The 18024-nt window shown below is 32.7% G+C and overlaps 1 long non-coding RNA gene across 1 annotated transcript in view; it reads right to left on the bottom strand.

Moving 5' to 3' along the window:
• Positions 1-7268: 7268 nt before the first annotated feature.
• LOC138855956 (uncharacterized) overlaps positions 7269-18024 on the bottom strand; it is a 37231-nt gene continuing 26475 nt past the window's right edge. The window contains exons 2-3 of the long non-coding RNA XR_011395093.1: positions 7699-8455; positions 7269-7640 (exon numbers count right to left, since the gene is read on the bottom strand). This is a non-coding gene — a long non-coding RNA (uncharacterized lncRNA). The remainder of the gene's footprint in view (positions 7641-7698; positions 8456-18024) is intronic.

Raw genomic sequence — 18024 nt, 5'->3', positions numbered from 1 at the left:
CTATAGGCACTGGGGTCCACATATTTAGTACTTAGGGGCTTGAACAGTTTTGGTTCGATTTAGACAATTTTTGGTCACAAGGTGGCATACTTTAAACGTATTATTCACGCAAAGTTTTACCCCGATATAATCATTGTTGCTTGATATGCATAGTGGAAAGTGAAAGAATCAGATGGAATTTAAAATGGTGCTATATGGGAAATAGGCGTGGTTGTAGTCCGATTTCGCCCATTTTCGCACTATGACATAGAAATATGAAAAGAACGTTATGCACCGAATTTAGTTGAAATCGGTTAAGCAGATCTCAAGGTATGGGTTTTCACCTAAAAGTGGGCTGTGCCACGCCCACTGTCTAATTTTGAACGCGGTTCCTATAAAGTCATCTCATACCATCCCAGAGATAAAATTTAATGTCTCTGGCGGGTTTAGTGCTTGATTTATCGCGCTTTTAGTAGTTTTTAACAGTACCGTTATATGGGGAGTGGGCGGAGTTGCCACCCGATTTCAACTATTTTCCCACCGTCAATAGAAGTGCTAAAAACATTTGCTTCCAATGAATTTTGTTATTATAGCATTGGCGGTTTAGGAGATAAGCACATTAAATCTATTATAGGCGGGACCACGCCCACTTAAAAAATAAATTTTAACTGCAGATGCCCCTCCCTAATGTGATCCTGTGTACCAAATAACAGTCTTGTATCTTATTGCGGAGCTTAGTTATGGCAATTTATTTGTTTTTGATTAATGGCGTTTTGTGGGCGTGGCAGTGGTCCGATTACCCATCTGCAATACCAACCGTCTCACAATACCAAGAAACATGTCTACCAAGTTTCATAAAGATATCTCAATTTTTACTCAAGTTAGAGCTTGCACGGACGGACAGACGGACGGACGGACAGACAGTCACCCGGATTTCAACTCGTCTCTTCATCCTGATCATTTATATATACATAACCCTATATCTAACTCGATTAGTTTTAGGTGATACAAACAACCTTTAGGTGAACAAAACTATTATACTCTGTAGCAACAGGTTGCAAGAGTATAAAAATATGGAACGAAGACTCAATTATTGCTCTAATGCCATAATTTGCAATGGACAATTTGCGCAATAAAATATCGATTATACCACAGATACTCGACTGAGGGCACTAGTTATATTATGTATAAGGCTTAGATAATGTTTAGATCGTCACAGAATACACTAATATCATGCTAATTACCCTTTAAAAGCAAGTCTCTAAATTGAAGTCCTTTGAATGAACAATAAGCGGTTCCATCCAAAATTGAACCCTATTTACTTAACTTGCACTTGTTTATTTGAAGGTTATCTGGAAGTTCGATTAGAAATGGCGCCTTATTGAATGACGACCTTTTCTATTTTAGAGCGCTGTTAAAGGGCGTTCGATTATTTACAAAATGGATTAGCAGTTTATTGTTATCATTAGCTATGTCAATACATATTTACATATGTGCACAGCACGCCTCTTAAAATAGATTAAGCATGGAAAAATTATTGAATTTATTGAATGGTGCGATGAATTTTATTTCGCAACTGTTCTCTGACATCTACACACATCCATATGTATATTATGTATACATATACATGTGTATAAGCACATAAAATATAATACATAAAAGCATATAAAAGCGTATGTAATAGTTATACATAATGTTTTAATTTTAAGTCAAGCCCTCATATTAGGAAAATTTCCAAACGTGTTTATTCCCGCTTTAATTTCATGCTGCCATTTAATGATACACATACAGACACGTACATATATAACCGTATGTTAATTTTGCGAACAGTTGTTAAATGTGCAATTAACACATAATGAGTAAAAATTTGATAACCTCTTGAGGTGGAGCCGCCGTAGCGCTGACTAATTTTTTTTTTGCGTATTGAATAAATAACACAATTTTTTTTTCGAAATGAAATCAGCTCTCATGGTACACATGTATGTATGTACATGTGTTGAAGACGATTCATAGAAATTTTGGAGGTAGATTAAGCCACTTCATATTAGATGTACTCTTGATACTCTCTTGCTAATAAATTTATACTTACACACTAATCGAATACAGATATTTTTTACTGAGCTCAAGCATATTACTTGCAAATAAGATTATGTTTTCATTATAGTCAACTACGCGGAGCACCAATTTAGATTTTTTTACAAATAATAATTTAGTCAAGATAGTGTTAACCAACGTCAAAAACGAAAAGAACTGTGAAACTTTCTTAGTTTTATTAATTTTATAGTTTTATTTTTCCCACTTTTTTGTTTATGACGTCACGAACCAATATAAATATTTTTCTATCAAACACGTAATACCTTCTACAGGTGCATTTCTTATAGCATAAAAGGGTATGCAAAGATCTTTATCTTGAGTTTGTCGGCCAAATTTTGTGAAAATACCTTGCTAAATAAAAAACCTTTCCATACATGGAATTGAGTTCGATCGGTCAGTTTGTATGGCAGCTATATGCTATGATAATGAGCAGCTTCTTCGCGAGAAAAGAATGTCGATATTTTAAAATCTGAGGGACTAGTTCACCTTTATACAGACAGACGAACCTGGCTAAATCGACTCAGTCACGCTGATCATTTATATATATTATATGTACATACACTTTGCAGGGTCTCCGGCATTTACTTTTGGGTGTAACAAACATCATTGCAAACTGAATAAACCCTGTTCAGGATATAAAAGTCTCACTATCGACTTATGTATTTCTGTTATTCTTCGGTGGTATTGCCAAGAGCGATATTCTCGGGTGCAACTTAATATTTCTGTATTATAAATTGGTATAAATAATTCTGAAAAATTTTTTGAGTCTATATCGGTGAAATCAAGAAGCGTTTGGATGCCTGTGTCATATCCTGCATACAATATTGGACATGCGAAATGATCGGCGCGATGGGTCCTTCAAAGCCCACTTACAGTGTTTGACGCTGTTTAAGCGTCATCCGAAATTGTTTTTACATTGTTTCGTGACCGTTGACGAAAAATTAATCCACTGGTACACACCAAAGAAGTAGAGAATCAGTGGATTTCACCCACCACACCTGTCCCGAAGAAGACGGATATTTTCCTATCAGCCGGAAAGGTGCTGTCTACCGTTTTGTGCGATGTAATCTACATCCACTATCTGAGGAAGGACTCTACAGTGCGAAATTACTGATCCGATTTGAGGCCAAATTGCAGAAAACGAGTACTCCTCCACCAAGACAACGCTCATACCTTTGGCGACGCCGCGGCCAAAATAGACAAATTACAGTACAAACTGCTGAATGATTCTCCAGATTTTGCATTATATGACTTCCTTTTGTTTGCAGACTTGTCATATTATATAAAATTTTGATATTTTGCATTAATCACGTAAATTTACAACTTTGTAAAAGTGATATATTAATTTTATTTAGAATTTAATTTTTTCAAAGTTTAGGTTTTTAGGTTTTTAGTTTTTGTTGAAATAAAGAATTTATTCCAAAAGAACAAAAAATTCCATGTGAGATTAATATAAAAAGTAAAAGGATTTATGTGCAAACTGAAATTTTCAAAAATGTCTCATTTATTTTCTTTATTAATAATTTATAAATTGTTTAGTTTGAAATAAAACCATGTAATTAGTTGGATTGAATAATGCAAACATTAGATAACATTTGGGTTTGTCCTTAAAAAGTCAGTAGATCAACTAAATAAGTTTATTACTAAAATATTTATTTATTTCTAAATAGAATGCACAATAAAACCCAATTTACATAAATATCGGTAGTTTTTTTATGATTTATTTTTATTTTGCCTTCTTGGGGAATCCCATGTGTAATTGTTCAGGTTTCATCAAATGTCTAATACCTAAATCCTTTGTTTAATTACAAAAAAAAACTTTGCTCAGTAATGCAAACTGTTTTTAAACAAATGTAGCTTCGTCTCGTGCATTCACCAATGCATACATATATGGTATGTATGGTATGTATGGTATATGATTAGTGTGGGTGTTTGCGGAGAGCGCTTATCACTATTTGCTATAAATACCATATTTCACAATCGCACACGTTTCACAAATTTGTTTTTCAATACAGAATTAATTGTTGGCGCCCATTTAGAGCCAGATGTGCTCATTTCGGCACTTATACACACAAGTGCATTATAAATGCAATCAGTTGTTCCTCCTTGCGCCGCCATTTTCCACTGCACTGAGACAACAAACAACAAAAAGAAATTATTGAATGAAAATTAAATTGAAAACAAATTCAATTGTTTGCTCAATGCCAATTTTTCCCGGGTCGGTGGGTTTATCAAATTTCCGTTTAAGCGTGGAACCATACTCGAAAATTTCTAAAATTATCGCCATGAGAAAGTGGGGGAAGAAAGAAAAAGTATTTGCGCAAATTATTAATAGCTCGTGCGATTTATGGCGTAATTTCATATTGACATTGGCAGCTTAACAATGAGTAACGGTTTTATTTTAATGAATACTAAAAATAAACTCAACTGTTGGGATTTCGTCAAGAATGCCAATGCAAGTGGTTAACTAAAAAGTTTGAATGGGTTTAACTGTTTGAAACTAAGTTTCTCTTCGGTATTGGGTATAATCTGGAGATCTCCAAGATCCTATTTTCAAAAGAAAAAGAATACACTGGAGACCTCGGTCATATTGGAAGTTGGTACGAGCTCTATGGTAATATGGAAAATAAACGGTACAATGATCTATACAAGTGATTTAAGTGATTTGGATCTGTAAGCAACATAGAGAACATTTAGGCTTAATGAAAGTTTACAGAGAGTGCTACGAAAATGTGTAATTAAGCCGAATTCTGTTAAGTTCGCATAATAATGAGGGCCACCATATGTAGTAATACTACAAACGAAAACCTTGCTGTTTAAATTTTAGCATGGTTGCCATCTTTTTTAAGAGTACTACAATTAAATTAATATGATAAACGAATTTTTGTAATATTTTTATCAAACTAAGAAAGCTTACAAATAGAAAAATGTTGTTTAAAAATATTGACATCTTTTTACAAATGTTATGCAATGAAATTGATAATTTAAATTTCTAGTTTAAAAAAAAAAACTTTGCTTTGCTAATTACAATATTAATGAGACTATAAAAATGCATTAATTTGAAAATTTGACATTAATTGAGAATGTTAGGCATCGTGTTAGCCCACTACTGGGCTTTTTGTATTTGATATGCATACATACTTACATATGTCTTCATATCAATATTTGAACAAATACTTTGAACAAACTGTTTACATGCACTTAAGAATTACATAGGTATATGTATCTTCCATATATGTATCTTCATTGTGCAAGTTTACCTTTTCTACAAAATGAAAATACAAACATCCGAAATTTTAGAATAATTTTCAATGAAGCGCTTATTTTAGAGATCGAATTATTTCTAGTTAATTAAATATTTTTTTGCATACTTTATTACATCTTACTGTAAAATGTAAAAATTATTGAGAGATGTTTTGTAAATATGTATTTCCATTTCTACCTCACTATATGTTCATATACCATAAATAGTATCCTCTCAGCTTATCCAATGAAATGTTTTTTCGACTTTTCTACAAAAATATTATTTTTACTTCTTACTTAAATAATAAAAATGCAGAAGAAGACAACAACTTTCCTTTTTAAAAGTATAATTCCTGTATTAAATTGAAAAAATTATAACATAAAAAAATGCATAATTACGAATAAATATCATATTTTATAACTTACATGTTTTGTACGCAGCGGTTCCTTTAAATTCGTTTATTCGTGAATGCATATCTGTAATCACATGTATATGTCGTCAAAGTTCTACCTAGCTCCTTAGCTGGGTACAATTCAGACATTCGGATTCACCAGGAAAAATACCAAAACTTCACTTTCCTCTTTAGAATTTTCATTTTTTACCGTTTGCACACAGCCTACGATATATACACTCCAATAAAGTTAAGAAAAATGTAGCATAGTATATGAGGAGAGTCGCCACCTTTCAATATAAATATAGTTATTAAACTAAAGAAGTTTAAGAAAACTTTTAAATGAAGATATTTTTTTAGTAATATTGGCATCTCTTTAAAAAAATGTATATTAAAATGAATTGATAATCTGAACGGATAATTATAATGTAAACTACAAACTAAACAGATCTAAGAAACATTTTATCAGATAATTTTTATAAGGGTTGCCATTTGTTTGCAAAATTAAATTTCATAATTGATAAAGTAGGTTAAAGGTAAGATTAAACAAGTAAGGAAGGGCTAAGTTCGGATGTAACCGAACATTTTATACTCTCGCAAAGTCAAATGGTATACTCGTTTGAGATTTCTTTGTGGATTGACTGATATTTTCGGTAGAAGGTCAACTATAGGCACTGGGGTCCACATATTTGGTACTTAGGGGCTTAAACAGTTTTGGTTCGATTTAGACAATTCCGACAATCCCGACACAGTCATTGTTGCCTGATTTGCATAGTGGTAAGTGAAAGAATCAGATGAAATTGAAAATGGTGTTATATGGGAAATAGGCGTGGTTGTAGTCCGATTTCGCCCATTTCCGCACTATGAGATAGAAATATGAAAATAACGTTATGTACCAAATTTTGTTGAAATTGGTTAAGCAGATCTCAAGATATGGGTTTTCACCTAAAAGTGGGCTGTGCCGCGCTCTGTAGCAACAGGTTGCGAGAGTATAAAAATAAGTCGTGAAAGGAAATGGGAGATATTTAAGAAATCTTTGAAATCAAATAGAATTTTGATTATTTTTGAAAGGGTTGCCACACATAAAAAAGATTGAATATATACTACATATGGGTATTACCTGAGAGGAAACTTTCTTTGAAACTATGCAGTATTAAGACAAAATTTGGTTTGAAATGTTTTAATTAAAATTGTCACCGGTTTCAAGAAGTCCACTCCAGTAATGAAATATTTTAGTATAGGTATAAATAAAAAGAGAAAATTTTGAAGCCGAACGAATTCAGTAAAAGCTATATTGATAATTTTGAGTAGTGTTGCTACTTTTTAGAAATTTTTAATTCAAGCAATTTGTTTAAATATTATATTATTTTATGGGTATCAACTCAGAGGGATTTGGAAAATCTTTGAAATCAAACAGATTTAAGTGTAATAGCAGGCGCTGATACTTTTCAAAAGGGTTGCCAGTTGTTTGAAAAATTAAAGTTCAGCATCAATTCATATGGGTTAAAACTGGAAAATATCTCAAACTAAGCCAAATTAAATGGAATTTCGGTGGATGGGTGATTTTTGAGAAATTTTTATTTTCGAAAATTTCATTCAAGTAAATTGATATAATATTGCAATGCGGATATCAAATGAGATGTATCTTTACATTTTAACAACTAACTAAATTTTTGCACTGAGTTTTAATAGTGTCAATCAGTTTCACAATATTTGTTAATCTTATACATATGTATGTATACAGTAAATTCCTGAAATTACATTTGTACATGCATATGTTGTTCGAATGGTACATTTTTGTAGCGCGTTATCAACTCCAATCTAAATTTCGCAATTTTAAGTAAATGGAATGACTCAGCAACATTCGAAGTGCTCGTTGAAATGCAACACCAGGACAGGAGTGTGTGAACTCTCGCATGCTTCATGACGTAACTGTGAAAAACAGTGACGCATTATCAACCAGAGATTTATTATCATATTAGACTAATACCTGCATTTATTTAATGAGTTTTTCTATTTATGCTACGAAGAAGGCACCGCCCGCAATGAGTCACCACACCACAGAGCTGAGTCACAAAGGTGCTTACACCTAGTTATTTTGTATATGTGTGTGTGTGATCAAAATTACACAAAAAATCCGGCGTAAACTCGTTTCATTCAGCCATTTGCTGAAGGCAAAGTTTATAAACTCTATGGTATTTTTAGATGAAATTATTAAAATTAAAATTCAGTTCAAATTGGCCTTTTTGCTTGCCACCAGGGCACGCTTCGCTTGTGGTCCACGAGTGTGGTTGAAATTGACGCTCCAGTGTTTATTATCACAATTTTTTTATTATTTTTGACTCGATTACGAGCTTGCGCTATATACAGCATACATATTTATGTTTGCATATGTGTTAATATTTACAAGTATTGATATGAATGTTCATGCATTAATTGTCTGCATTGACCAGGCAGGAATCACACTTGAATCACTTGCTGAGCGAGTGATTTCCGCCGATTTGCGTAGTGACATTGCTCCAAAGTTCAAACCCCACTTCGTTTTCTTCCGGTTTTATTTAGCTTACGTTTATGCATGGCTTCGTCGGTGTGTTTGCAAGTTTTTTATTAAACCACATGCCCACCTTCATCGTTGCTTGACAAGCCTCTGCGTAGTATTTTTCCGAAAGTGAGTTTGCGCTTTGTTTACCACTTTATGTCCAACGTGGTTTTTAGAATCTTATGAGTATGTGCAGATGCTTGTTTATCTAATTTAGTATGATATAAGCATATATGTACGATTAATATCATTATATATAATATTATCAGCATTCAAGCCGATAAAAAATGTAGTAGGTGTCATGAATTCAGATATTATTGATTTGACGTTCGAAACATAACTTGTTTCGGTTTTTGGGTGTCACGGAAAACAATTTTATCGGTTTTTTTATCAGCAACAAAATTTGAAATGTAAGTTAAGAAAATAATTTATATTATTGTTACGATTTAATTTATCGTTATTTCTATAGGGGAAAACATAAGAATAAAACAAAAAACGTCATAATTATCGTGTTTATGAAAAAATCAAGATATTTTAAGAGAATTTACAAAACGTAACAAACATCGATAATGTGATATAAATTTGTAAAGTAAGCATGTATACAAACATACAAGTAAATGCAAGCCAATTTTCACTTGCGGCTCCCCTGCTGCATCAAGTGGATTACTGTGATCTTTTAATATAATATATTCCTTTTATTTTTATACTCTCGCAACCTGTTGCTACAGAGTATAATAGTTTTGTTCACCTAACGGTTGTTTGTATCACCTAAAACTAATCGAGTTAGATATAGGGTTATATATATATAAATGATCAGGATAAAGAGACGAGTTGAAATCCGGGTCACTGTCTGTCCGTCCGTCCGTCCGTCCGTCTGTGCAAGCTCTAACTTGAGTAAAAATTTAGGTATCTTTATGAAACTTGGTAGACATGTTTCTTGGTATTGTGAGACGGTTGGTATTGCAGATGGGTAATCGGACCACTGCCACGCCCACAAAACGCCATTAATCAAAAACAAATAAATTGCCATAACTAAGCTCCGCAATAAAATACAAGGCTGTTATTTGGTACACAGGATCACATTAGGGAGGGGCATCTGCAGTTAAAATTTCTTTTTTAAGTGGGCGTGGTCCCGCCTCTAATAGGTTTAATGTGCATATCTCCTAAACCGCTAATGCTATAATAACAAAATTCACTAGAAGCAAATGTTTTTAGCACTTCTATTGACGGTGTGAAAATAGTTGAAATCGGGTGGCAACTCCGCCCACTCCCCATATAACGGTACTGTTAAAAACTACTAAAAGCGCGATAAATCAAGCACTAAACACGCCAGAGACATTAAATTTTATCTCTGAGATGGTATAAGATGACTTTATAGGAACCGCGTTCAAAATTAGACAGTGGGCGTGGCACAGCCCACTTTTAGGTGAAAACCCATATCTTGAGATCTGCTTAACCGATTTCAACCAAATTCGGTGCGTAACGTTCTTTTCATGTTTCTATGTCATAGTGCGAAAATGGGCGAAATCGGATTACAACCACGCCTATTTTCCATATGACACCATTTTAAATACCACTTGATTCTTTCACTTTCCACTATGCAAATCAAGCAACAATGATTATATCGGCGTAAAACTTTGCGTGAATAATGCAATTAAAGTATGCCACCTTGCGGCCAAAAATTGTCTAAATCGAACCAAAACTGTTCAAACCCCTAAGTACTAAATATGTGGACCCCAGTGCCTATAGTTGACTTTCTACCGTAAATATCAGTCAATACACAAAGAAATCTCAAACGAGTATACCATTTGACTTTGCGAGAGTATAAAATGTTCGGTTACATCCGAACTTAGCCCTTCCTTACTTGTTTTGTTGCTTTTTTCTTCAAATGAAATATTAAAAGCTAAAATAGCGGAGATCATTGTAAAATTTAGTAGACTTCATTCAGCATTTCAAATTTATAAAACGCTTCTTAATTTATTCATTTACAAATTTTGTCACATTAGTAAACAGCTGATTCGAATATTGGTTTTGCATATGTTCGAAAAGACGCAAGTCCAATCAGATTCGGTAACACCATTCGAAATCAGGTTTGCAATTCTGACAACTACGCATATCTGTCTTAGATTCCACAATACCCCTGACAGTTAGCATTTCATATATTCCAAATTGCCTCTCAACCAGCTCCGGCAATATGTTGGTATGAAATTATATTATTATCATAAATAATTCTATTATTCATATACATTTATAATAATTGTTATTAGTAATTTTTTTTCGTTATTCACGCTAAGAATCTATGAACTTTTAAAACTATTTAATAATAAAATATAAAATAAAATAATGTGTACTTTTTTGTTGATACCTTTAAAATAGTAAAATCTGCCTAAAATAAGGTAACCACAAACTCTCTTGCATCTAAATCAACTAACTAACTTTAATCTTGCTTTGTTTATTGAGAAATTATTATTATTTCATAAAAAAAATAATTAATACAAAAAAATGGTAAATAAGGCACCAAAAGAAGAAAAAAATTTAACGTATTCAAGTATTTAGTAAAAAGATGATAAATGAAGTATGTATATAAAATATTGAGGAGATACAGCACACCTCTATTCACCTCTAATTTATGTTTAATTATACATAACAGTACACTGTACAACACTCGGCTAGTTAAATTGGACCAAGCCAATTTATTTTCGACAAATTTTGTCATAAGTAAAATCCTAATTTCTCCGCTTTTTCAAGTTGACTTCCAAAATCCTGAAAATAAATAAAAAAATTATTTTTGAAAACAAAAGCTGCAATGAAAAGGGATAAAAAATGCAAGATTTACATACCTCTAACTGAAACAATTTAAATAAAAGCAATAAATAAGACAAACAATTAATAATTAATAAACAATTTAAATTTTTTCGGAAACAAATAAGTATTTCTAAAAAGGTGCTCCAATCACGCGTCGACGTAGATGCCCCCTTGTCAAAAAGGTATTTCTATTGAGTGCCCGCCATTTGTATCTTAAAGTCAACATACACTTTTTTTATATATTGAAATATGTGTTTAAGGCGTTAGGTAAAGTCCGAGACATGAAAAAATTACAATTTCAGATTACTTTTTTTACCAATATTATTTTATTTTATAAAAGTAAGCACATAGTATCAGTAAATAAGGTTTCAGCTTGACTTGACACAAATTTTAAAAAGAAAAAAAGAAACAACGTTAACTTCGGTTGCAATAAAACTAGAATACCATACACAAATAAAAAAGTTTCCACACAAGAGCTTGGGTTCGGTTTGTATGGCAGCTTTGACTATAGTCATCTAAAAAATTTATTCAGATATTGTAGTAATACTTTAGATAATAACCCATCCAAGAACTTGATTCCAATTTTTCAGTTTCTATGGCAGCTATATACATAGTGGTCCGATGTCGACAGTTTCGACAACTAGCAGCTTATTGGAGCGAATAGGGACGTGTGCAAAATCTCAGAGCGGTATCTTAAAAACTCGCTAAATCGACTCGGCTCGTAACATTAATCTTTTATAAAATATATACATTTTATAAAGTCTTCGACGTTTTCTTCTGGTAAAAATTTTAGGCAAACTTAATATACCCTACTCAGGGTTTTTTCTTAGTAGATAAACTAGTGCCTGATCAAAGCTTTTGTTTTTAAAAAATTAAATATTTTGCAGATTTACGGAATAAACCAACAGTGAATTGTTTACAAAAAATCGAAAGTAACAAACAACATGTATTTCGATCAAGCACTAGTTTTTCAGGTATCCAAAAATAAATTTCGTTGAAATGTACCGGGCGATTTTCGGTCTACAACGGTTACCACTTCAAAAAACATGGCTTTGAGAAAAACGCATTGAAGTTTTACCCGAAATTTTCAGAAAATATTTTTAAGATACATATTATTATTTAATAAAATGTAAAATCGTAGTTTTGAAAATTCTGACTACCCCTTAAAGCTTAAAATAGAGAAATCCGACTGTATTTTCCTTACTACCGGAATAAATTGGCAATGTTGTACATTTTGAAAGGTATCTAGACCAGTTAAAATACCCTATTTAACTGAGCGGACATTCTTTTGACTTACAAAAAAAGACCCCACAATGTTCAAAGACGAGCGAAACCCAAAAAACTCTTCACAGTATTCGGAAGCGAAGCTTAAATAAAAAAATGCATTAATATTATCCACTACCTGCGATAGAAATAAAAATTTTTACTGGGTATACAAAACAAACAAAAACACTTTCATATATGTGTGTATGTAGACAAGCATTGCAATTGTAGACTTGAATCAGTAAACAAAAATAAATTAATTAGATAGACAAGTATTTACCTAATAAAACCCACCAAAAATTTAAAAATAAAAGCTAATGGCCCTAAACATATTTGAAACAAGCGTGAAATTCGTACGTAAATATGTATGTGTATGTATTTATCTATAAACATGCTTATATATATACATGTATGTGTGTATGTGTGCCTGTTACATCTGGTTGGCATAAGTAGGTGATTGCTCACTCGGCGAAGGCGTGCACACAGCTGTCGCAGAACGCCCAAGAACTCAGATTGGCGCACCAAATAAAAAAATTCAGTCAAAAACCAAAAATACTGCAAAATATATGTTTATCTACATAGAAATTTACAAACATACATAAATGACGCAGCTGAGCTGAGAAACGTAGATAGATACTTATATCAATAAAGCGATCAAAGTAAAGTGGCCGATACGAAATAACTGGTGCAATGTGCCAATGAATTGTGGCAGCAAAGTTCAAAAATAAAAACAAAGCTTATTCAAAAAATATAAAAACGAAAATACTGAAAACATTTACTCAAAACCCGAAAAAGATCACTTTCGTTCGCTGGCAGCGGCGGAGGCGGCAAGGTCGTTCACCAATTTGCGGTCATAAAACGACACAGATAAAAGCATTTTTCAACAGAATTACCTAAACTCACTACATACATACATGCTTGTATGTACACATGTATGTATGAACGTAAGGCTGTACATATATATGTACGTGACTATAATACGGTAACCAATCAGCCGCAAGCTTATCTACTGACTCTCTATTGCACTGGCTCGAACACTTGTTGATGCACTGACTCATCCAACGCATTCGCTCATTCATCAACCTATCGCACCGATCTCCTCTATAGCGAAAAGCTGGTGTAAATATATACAGCAGTTGGGCTCATGATGCCACAATAAAGGGTATTGAACGCATAATGACACTGAATGTGGCAAATTCGCATCAAAATTTTGCGCCAACAACTACACACACTGATGACCAAGTCAATAAGATGAATGACAGAGCCATTGACAACATCCACAACTGGGAAGGTAATACATATAATAATAATTAAACAAAAGCCGATATCACAAGCTGTGCATATACAAAAATATATGTGGGTATTAAGTACTTAAGAATTAAGTTATCCTCTTTAAAAGACTCTGTCATCAATATGCATAGTTCAATGTATGTTGAGTATGAGGGTGCCTGCAGAGTGGACGCTCAAAATGAGCCGAGCGCAAAATATTCCTATAAAGCCCTATTGTGCTATCCTGGATGTAAAATTTAATGTCTCCGACGCACTTAGCGATTGATTTATCACAGTTTTAGTAGTATATAATTAAACCTTTATATGGGAAGTAAGCAAGGTTATCACCCAATTTCACCTTTCAAACATTTTCACACGACCCCTCATTAGTGCGATTCGGTGTACGAAATTACATCTTTGTATCTTAATTTGTGACTTACCTATGGCAATTTATAGATTTTCGACTAATGGCGTTTTGTGGGTGATGGCCGATTACGGCCATCTACGAACTCGCCCTACCTTTTTTGCCAAGGAATATGTGTACCAAGTTTCATTAAGATATCTCAAGTTTTTTCTCAAGTTATCACTTGAACGGACGGACAGACAGACAGTCATTCAGATTTCAATTCATCATATCATCCTGATCATTTATATACATTCAATATAGGTATAACCCTATATCTAACTCAATTAGTTTTAAGTGATACAAACAACCGTTAGCTGAACCAAACTATTATACTCTGTAGCAACATGTTGCAATAGTATAATAACACTGGGAAACAGTAGTTTTGTTTTATGAAGTTTCTTACCCAATTTTATATGATTTTGCCACACTGATTCCAAATATGTTGTCAGTTTTTTTCTAGCCTTCAAAATATGAATATTAAAATTTTTGCCAAAAATACTAAAATTTTAGAATTAAAAAATATGTTGCTCTTACATAAAATGAAAAAACTTTTTTTTATGTGATTTTCTTGCATGAGTAGAAACATCAATCGATGTAGATTCCTCCTTATCTGTCATACAATCACTAAATATTGGTCATTTATAATTTTTTCTGTGGCCATCAAAGGCCAAACTTTTATCGTCCAGTGTTCTGTCTTGGCTCGGCTGTCACAAAATTATATGAAACAGGGGTATTTGGTATATCCTCCTTGTTGTAGAATCAGAGGCATTTAAACGGCATTTTCTAAACATATTGTCACCCCAAACAACACAAAAACTATTGGGATCATTTAAACATGTTCTTCTTATTGTAGACATAGCGGTTTATTTATGAAATTTAGGAATTTTGCCCTTAAATTTAATTTAAGTAAGCCGAGTAACGATATTTCAAGTAGTACTTGTATAACTAAAACTAGAGCTGCTAGAAAGAAACTAAGGGTAGCTTTGAAATCAGTGACGTCAAATTGCTTCTTACTTTTTTATCAGTGTAATTTACGTTCGACCTGAGATCGCACAAAAGAAGAGGATGGGCGTGGGTAAATTTTTCTGAGTCAAAACGGTTTATCTCTATTTCCGACAAAACCATGAGTCCTATAGAGAAAACTTATACAGCAAAGTTTTGTTTTTATGAAGGCTATTATAGCTTCGGTGCAACCGAAGTTAACGTTTTTCTTTGTTTTGATTTGAAAGTTTTATTTTTTGACCTTTACTTTGGTTTTATTTAAAAAAACTCATTCTCAATCGAAATTTCATTCAAAATTTTCAAATATATTTGTTTTATAATGTAATGAATATACAATTATGTAAACACGCTTATGCTCATGGAAAATTTGAGTCAATTAAGCTTTTATATGGATACATATATAAGAACATTCTTCGCTACTTATTTGCTTTTATTCGAGCGGACTCTTTAATTCTAAAGTACTTACTACGTCAAGGTTACATGATCGACGCACTTAAATACATTTGTATGTATGCTTATATTATATATGTTTTTTAGAACATCCACATGTACATATATACGAATTAAAGAATTTCTAATTAGATTTATCTTTAATGTATTTATTAAGTCAGAATTTGTGTTAAGTACATATGTATATACATACATATATATGTATACAGTAATATATAATTTAGGGTGTAGCTTTATATAATATTATATTTAAATTATCTCAAGCAAGTACGTTTTAGAATAAATTTTGTAGAAAAATAAGTCCATTGTTCTGTCTGAGGAGGAGGGTCGATGTCATTAATTCCCTGCGTCGATGCGCAAATAAACCAGTCTCATTAACCTACCAGCATGCAAACCAGTTCTGCAAACTTGAAGCTTAGCAAATAAACTCTCATATATACGTAGATATGTTTATATGTATGTATTACACCCCTCTGAGTCAAAAGTTTATTGTAATATATACATACAAAAATATACAAATTGATTTAGTACATGTTTTATTCCATGAGTCATTAATTTGAAATATATGGATACACATAAGTCCCGCTTAGCATATATCTACATAAATACGACCATATGAATGATCAATCTTACTCTTGTAGAGTCACTCGTATTCTCAAAATAGCATATTTAATAACACACCTCTCATACATATGTATGATCAATTAATATAATTATTGTTTTTTGCTTTAGTCCTCTTTTCTGCTGGGTTAGCATGCATGCAGAGCAACACTTCCTCCATTGGAGACACATTGTATTCAATATTAGGCCAGCTGTTTAAGCGTGACGTGACTAGATCCACGTCGTCAGAGTTGTATTGTGTTTTAAATTGGATATTTGAAAAGTTATATCCAACAAGTACTGATAAAAATATACATAAATATATATATATATTATCAAACATATTTTCATATGAAAACAATAACAAAGTTATCCAGTTGAATTTTATACAAGAGAGTATGTTCGCTTAAAATGAGAGAGTAGAAGCGAGCAGAGAAACATATATGGCTCTCACACCGGTTAACAAGAGAGAGATCATCTACATAACAGCTTGAAGTTCAGTAGAGCTGGATGATGAAAGTAAGCCATCATAACATTCCGTTCTTTAGACATTCTTATTATAAATATTTTATGTGTTGTACCCAGTCTAATTATAGGTATGCTTTAGATTTCTCGTTCGCTCTAATAATGTAATTCAATATACCTAGAGTATATTTGTCATCATTTCGACTACTAATTGACAATAAATTATACACTTTTTATCTATTTTGCAACAAATTTATTGAGCATGCTTTTCGGGAAACAGGTTGTGCGTAAAGTGGCTCGCTTGTCTGGTACAGGATCTCTCAAACCAACTCACACTTTCTTTTTTATATAGTGTTGAGACCGTTTCAAGAGCCCCTTTATGAAAATTCTATAATGGGTCTTGTTACAATCTTATTACAAACTCACGACCAAATGAGTATTCGCTATCACTTTCTTTTCCCTATATGCATATGTTTGCCACCTATTCAACAAAACTTCTTTAGAAAGTTCATTGTATTAGCGAAAAATATATTTATCCGCAGGAACATAAAGAGTGTATATTTGATGAATATATAAAATCGCAAGTAAATATTTAACAAAACTAAAAATACTAAATACTCGACTAAATATATATACTTATGTACATACAACCATGTATACCACTTAGCTTCTACACATGTTTAATAAAATCTTAGGTGCAAAGAAAATCAAAGAAATTGCCTAAGGCATGGCAGATATTAAGCAGATATAGGCAGAACAATTTGCTAGAGTTATGCGCCAGCAATTTGACCGCTGTCTTGCTGAGTTTTGTTATTCTTGTTATTTCTATTGGCGTAAAGGCTTGAGATTTTGCATTGTTCGGCATTTATAAATAGCCTTCTTCAACGTAAAATGAAATGTGCGCCAGCGGAAAAATTTACAATATAATATCTCAAAAACGCACAGAGAGACATCAACTAATTCACTAGTATTTGAATAAAAGACAACCGAGAATATCGAGGCCTTTGGCACAGCGGAAAGTTTGTTGCTGCTAGTGCCAAAGGTTCCGCGTTTGAATCCTGGTGCAAGGAAAACGGTAAGATCAAAAATGGGATTACATAATTTTACATGTTTTTTCATATTTGCGAAAAACAGGAATGCTTTTATATATGTAATTATAATGTACTTTAAAGTAATTATTCTATACTTTGAAGTAATTGTTTTATGAATTAATGACAAATGGTAATCACTCAAAAATATCCGATGCCGATCACACAATATTCTCGTGCACAGCGCGTTTACAAGGATGTGGGCTTATTGTTCACCGCCATATGCGTAAATACATAGAAACACCCTTGTGGGTGTGTCGCTATGCACAAACGTCCAAACGGATTACAAATCCGTCTGTCGTAGAGACAATGACTCGGCAAGTCTGATATTATGCTTCTTCTTGGCCATTTGCCTTGACGGAATTCTAGACTAGTTGACCTTATCAATGGTGCGCCGGCTTGTTTATGCGAATTTCGATAAACAATTGA

The sequence above is a fragment of the Bactrocera oleae genome, chromosome 3 (genome assembly GCF_042242935.1).
Source record: "Bactrocera oleae isolate idBacOlea1 chromosome 3, idBacOlea1, whole genome shotgun sequence".
Taxonomy (NCBI): Eukaryota; Metazoa; Arthropoda; class Insecta; order Diptera; family Tephritidae; genus Bactrocera; species Bactrocera oleae.
The sequence above is the reverse complement of the archived record's forward strand: the minus strand, read 5'-3'. Positions and strand labels throughout refer to the sequence as shown.